The sequence below is a fragment of the Haematobia irritans genome, chromosome 4 (assembly GCF_050003625.1).
Source record: "Haematobia irritans isolate KBUSLIRL chromosome 4, ASM5000362v1, whole genome shotgun sequence".
NCBI lineage: Eukaryota > Metazoa > Arthropoda > Insecta > Diptera > Muscidae > Haematobia > Haematobia irritans.
Genome location: NC_134400.1, coordinates 164,765,254 through 164,771,253, shown reverse-complemented (window position 1 = coordinate 164,771,253; position 6,000 = coordinate 164,765,254). Strand labels below are relative to the sequence as shown.

Genomic DNA, 6,000 nt, shown 5'->3' with positions numbered 1-6,000 from the left:
CGTAATATAGGTTAGTTAAAATTTTCTAATAATAACCTACATTTTAATTCCTAGTAGGTTCACTATTTTCTGAGTGTACTCGTAGAGACCATATTTCGAATGCGAGGCAGAATTTTAAGTCCTTTAACAATCTACACATAGATAAGAGGAAAATTGTTGATAGTAATTGAATTAAATAGTTATCTCCTCATAGACATGTTCATCCGATTGCTTGGTATTCTGCAAATAGATTGTATTAAATCATGAATGGACAGTGTCCCTTTGTATACCGAGAAGACGTATTTAGCAGAAAAGTTAGTTAAGATTTAAAAAATAATTAAATAATTAATCAATTGATGAAGAAAATATATATTATTGAAAAAAAAAAAACTTTAGAAACCTGGGAAAAACATTGTGTTACAAAGTGCAATTAGACTGTCATTTGTATCAATAATCTTTGCATTTTGTGCCGGTTTCAATTGCGTTTTACTCATATACATAAGTTATTAGCCTATTTACTAAATGCTTTTCTGCAGGAAAATTGTGTATTTCCCTATTCTTAGAAAAAGAACAGAAAACAAAAAACAAATACGTTTACAATATACGTCATCCAATATGAATATCAATTAAAAACACGCATGGAAAAATCCAATACAGGAAGCCAATAGGTCAGCGCGTCACTAGTCATAGAGAAAACTAAAGCCATCGAGTGGTAAACATCACTGTAATAATATTTATTGCTGGTACATCCCCTATTTAACACCGGAAAACAAACAAAAGAAATTCACCACATTTAATATATTGCCTGGCTGAATGTTAAGCATCAACAATGAATCAGCAAATAATTGCCAACTAAGAGTTCTGTTATTTGCATTAACTAGTACGAAGTTCGCGGCTTAAGTCTTTAGTTTTTTTCTACGTCAACATCAATGTTCTCCTTTATTCTGTAAATAGGAAAACAAGCCACCTTAGCGCTTTGTTTATGACTTTATTTTCATTCATTGCGGCAATCAACTAGCTCCATAGAGTTGTTTAGCGGACTTGCAGTCTCATTTACTGGTTGCTGTGGTGAATATGGTAAATGTGTGTGTGTGTGTTTGTGTTTAGTTTTGTATTGGTATTGCTTGCCTCTGTAAACTAACAGCAATCACGACATTGCGATGTGATTATGTTAAACCACTTGTTGTTGACTGTTCGTAGTATCTTTCTTTTGACGATTTTTAGTTCGGCTTTAACATTTAACTTGGCTCAAAATCTAAAGCGCACACTGGGATTTGTAACAAAAACGTTGGGTATCTGTTGCGTTTATTTCAAGCAAGCTTTTCATTTCGTTGTGATAACTCTGGGAAATACAACACGTTCGCGGCGCGCATACCCTTAGATTTAAAACTGATAATACGAAAAAAAAAATTCTTGAAAAAGATTTTTAGAAGAATTACAAAAAACATAAACATTTGGTATTTTAAAACATAGCAAAAAATACATCAAAAAAATGCAAAACAATTACTTTTGTGAATTATACTCTTGGAACAAGTGAGTGAATTTCTATGGCAAAAATAAAAGCAAATAATAAAAAATCCTTCAAATAAAGTGCTACAAATTCCAATTCCTGATTAAATTTTAAAGTAAAATATTCCAGGAAATTTAATCGAAAAAATTATTGTTTGTTTTAAATAATATCTGATAAAAAATACGAAACAAATTTTTTTGTGTGCTTCTAGAAAAATATTGAAAAAAAAACAAATTAAAATACAAAATTTTTTATTTAAAAAAATAAAACAAAATATTCTCCTTGTATATGTCCGTTTTTAGTATAACAACTAATAGACAACATATAACTGTATGTCCGGCCGGTTCGTAATGCGTGTATAGATTTTTCATCGTTTTGTGATTTTTGTTTGGTGCAAAAAATTGCAAATTTTCAATTTACTTTTATGTATTTGCAAATGGCCCACAACGAGATACATTAAAAACAAAATACATGAGTGTTAATCGAACATTTCGAAAGGAAAATAAAAAAGCTTTAACTAAGGCAACATCGACAATAACTAGTTGTGGCAAAAAAAGTGTGTAATACTGCAATACAACTAAAGCATCACAATTTTAATCTTTTTGGAATTTTATTTCGGCCCGCTGCGTCTTCTACTTGAGCCAGTTACCATTCACAATTCTTTTAGGATTATTATATTTTGGAAAACGTAATAAACTTAAAGGTAAGTTTTATTAGTCTATGAGAGAAAGGGAAATTTGTGATTAATTAAATTTAATTAAAACCCCAAAAATATTACAGAGAAAAAAAATAGGTAATTTGAGGGAAATATAAATTCTTTGTCATTTAATTATCTCCCAATTTATGAGCTAAGTCTTTGTTAATTATGGAAAGCTTTTCTCTTTTTGCAATTTTACCGTATTAAAAAACTGTAAAAAAGTAATATTTAGTTAAATGGTTATTTATCTATGGTTAGTAATTAGCTCAGAAGGAATAACATTTGCAATTTGTAATAATAACGTAATCACAAATATTAATTGTTGTGTTTTTCTAATTACAAAAAATATATTTATTTTTCTGGAAAATATTTTTGACGATGTTTTTGGCTCAGAACATTCGATTTAAATTAAAATCTTGCTTTAATTAAAATTGAAATTGCTTTATATCAAAGGCATATGACGGGGAAAGTAAATCGCAAATACGAGTATCCGCAATTTAATTTAGTCTGAAATATATTTTTAATTCAAATTCAAATTAATTTAAAACAAATTAAATTAAATCTAACTTGTTATTATATATAAAAGAGGATTTTTGATCTGAAATTAATTTTAATTCAATTTAATTAAAAATTTGAATTTCAAACAAATTAACTGAAATCTATCTTATTGTTATGCATTATGATAAAAAAATATTTTTTTATGTCAATGTCTCCTAAAAAACCTAAACTATTTAAAAATAAAATAAATTAGATTATATTAAAGTACATTCAAGTACATTAAATTGTTCTAAAAAATGGCCTGAGAAAAGTATTAGTAAGGAAAGTTAAAATTAATTAAATTCCAAATACATACACTGAAAAAAATATTGTCGTGAGGTCAAAGATTTCATGTCTTTAAAATACGAATGCAAATTTTTCATAGCATAGAAAACGCATTTCTCTAATATAAAGTTTTCTTCCTTGTCCAAAAGTCGATAAATTTTTCAATGAAGTCGTATTGTCCTTATAATTAAGTGATTTCAATTAAAAATCGGTATCATAACATGAAAGAAAAACTGTTTGGGCTAATGTCGACTTGACTTTAATAATTCGGAAAAATTCTCTAAGTTTAATGAAATTGTCTTTAAATTTGTTGTCTTTTTGCATCTTGACTACAAAGCAAAAAATCGTTCAAATATAGGCCATGTTTTTCAACATTTTAATTTAAAGACATTTTTACTTGAAACCTAGCATAATTATTACTGGAAGTCAAGTCTTAATTTGGAAAATAAAGTTGTCGTTAACACGATTTTAAAGGACTTTGATAGCATATGAAGAAAAATAGCTGAAAAAGCGAAAAATTAAAATTTGCTTCCTAGAAGCAAGTACACAAAACCCAAATTTAAAAGAAAATTGTGTCTTAAAAGTATACTTACTTGTAATCTCCGCTTCTTTGGCTCGGAATCAATACCAAAATTTTTAAAGTAAAGACAAAATCTTTGGAACAAAATCATTTTGCGCCACACTGTGGAACAGGGTATTATAAGTTAGTGCATATGTTTGTAACACCCAGAAGGAAACGAGATAGACACATGGTGTCTTTGGCAATAATGCTCAGGGTGGGTCCCTGAGTCGATATAACCATATCCGTCTGTCCGTCCGTCCGTCCGTTCGTTCGTCCGTCCGTCCGTCTGTCTGTGAACACATTTTTGTGATCAAAGTCTAGGTCGCAATTTAAGTCCAATCGCCTTCAAATTTGGCACATGTTCCTAATTTGGGTCAGAATAGAACCCTATTGATTTTGGAAGAAATCGGTTCAGAGTTAGATATAGCTCCCATATATATCTTTCGCCCGATATGCACTAATATGGACCCAGCAGCCACTGTTTTATACCGATTTGCTTTAAATTTTGTACGAACATAACACTTAGTCGTATAGTCAAGTGTGCCAAATTTGATTGAAATCGGTTCAGATTTAGATATAGCTCCCATATATATCTTTCGTCCGATATGGACTTATATGAGCCCAGAAGCCAGATTTGTGGCCGAATTTGGTTGAAATTTTGCACCAGCAGTACAATTAGTAGTATAGTCAAGTGTACAAAATTTGATTGAAATCGGTTCAGATTTAGATATAGCTCCCATATATATATTTCGCCCGATATGGACTAATATGATCCTAAAAGCCAGAGTTTTGGCCCAATTTGGTTGAAATTTTGCACAGGAAGTAGAGTTAGCATTGTAGCTATGCGTGCCAAATTTGGTTGAAATCGATTCAGATTTAGATATAGCTCCCATATATATCTTTCGCCCGATATGCACTTATATGGACCCAGAAGCCAGGGTTTTATCCCGATAAGCTTGAAATGTTGCACAAGGAGTACAATTGGTAGTATAGCCATGTGTGCCAAATTTGATTGAAATCGGTTCAGATTTAGATATAGCTCCCATATATATGTTTTTCTGATTTCGACAAAAATGGTCAAAATACCAACATTTTCCTTATTAAATCGCCACTGCTTAGTCGAAAAGCTGTAAAAATGACTCTATTTTTCTTAAACTTCTAATACATATATATCGAGCTATAAATCATAAATAAACTTTTGCGAAGTTTCCTTAAAATTGCTTCAGATTTAAATGTTTCCCATATTTTTTACTAAAATTGTGTTCCACCTTAGTGCATTAGCCAACTTAAATTTTGAGTCTATAGATTTTGTAAAAGTCTAGTAAATTCTGTCCAAATCGAGTGATATTTAAATGTATGTATTTGGGACAAATCTTTATATATAGCTCCCAACACATTTGACGGATGTGATATGGTATCGAAAATTTAGATCTACAAAGTGGTGCAGGGTATAATATAGTCGGCCCCGCCCGACTTTAGACTTTCCTTACTTGTTTTATTTGAATTCAGTTTGCTTTAAAATTTATAACCAAATTAAATTAAATTTGAATTGTATCATAATAATTAATTTATTAATTAATTTTTTTTTTAATTAATTTATGTGTTTTTATGTCAATCAAATTAAAAATAAATACCTAAACTATATTAAATTAAAATAAATTCAATTATATTAAATCAAATTAATTTGTATTAGTTAATGGTCTTATGGATATGACGCGTAAGATTCTCAGCCGAGATGGCAACCATAATTAAATGTGTTCAGTGTTTGTAGAAAAAATTTTTTTAATAGTTTGTACTTTTCCGGTGGAAAAGGGTCACTGCAAAACATGATTTTTTTTTTTGAAAATTTGCCCTTTTGATCCACTTAACTTAACACAGATCCAATTATGCACGATTAGTCGTCATTTCAATACCTTTCATTTAAGCATCAACAATGATATAATCGGACAATTCTGACTCGAGATATAATTTGTTTAGAGAAAAAAGAGAAAAACGCTAAAAATGACGGGATATCTCAAAAACTGTCCCACAAAATTTTTTTTTGAATTTTTTTTCGAATTCAGCAGATCAAAATACATAAGAAAAGTCACCTCTCATCAAATGTACATTTTCAGTGTAAACTAGTGTTATAATTAATTTGTATCAATTAATCGAATTAATAAAAAAAATAATTTCTTCTTCTTTAAAAAATTTATTAATTTCTTTGGCACTTTGAATTTGTTTCCCAGTAAAAATTTAATTGATTTTCCTCAATTAATTTTATAACTGAGGCTTTAAATTATTCAGTGTTTTTATTTATTTATAATTATTTTTCCATTTGATGATATAATTTTCTTGTATTTTTATAAGAGCTCACATGATTAAGCACATTCTCATTTATATTACAATTATAATAATAGTTGGATTTTTTCTTTGAATTCGATTAAATAT

The 6,000-nt window shown here is 29.1% G+C and overlaps 1 protein-coding gene across 1 annotated transcript in view; it reads left to right on the top strand.

The window, feature by feature from the left end:
• The first annotated feature begins 1,236 nt into the window (after positions 1 to 1,236).
• The window catches only part of dsb (scavenger receptor class B member debris buster), a 168,005-nt gene continuing 163,241 nt past the window's right edge, over positions 1,237 to 6,000 (top strand). The window contains exon 1 of the mRNA XM_075305872.1: positions 1,237 to 2,192. The gene's annotated coding sequence lies outside the window, so the exon portion shown is untranslated. The remainder of the gene's footprint in view (positions 2,193 to 6,000) is intronic.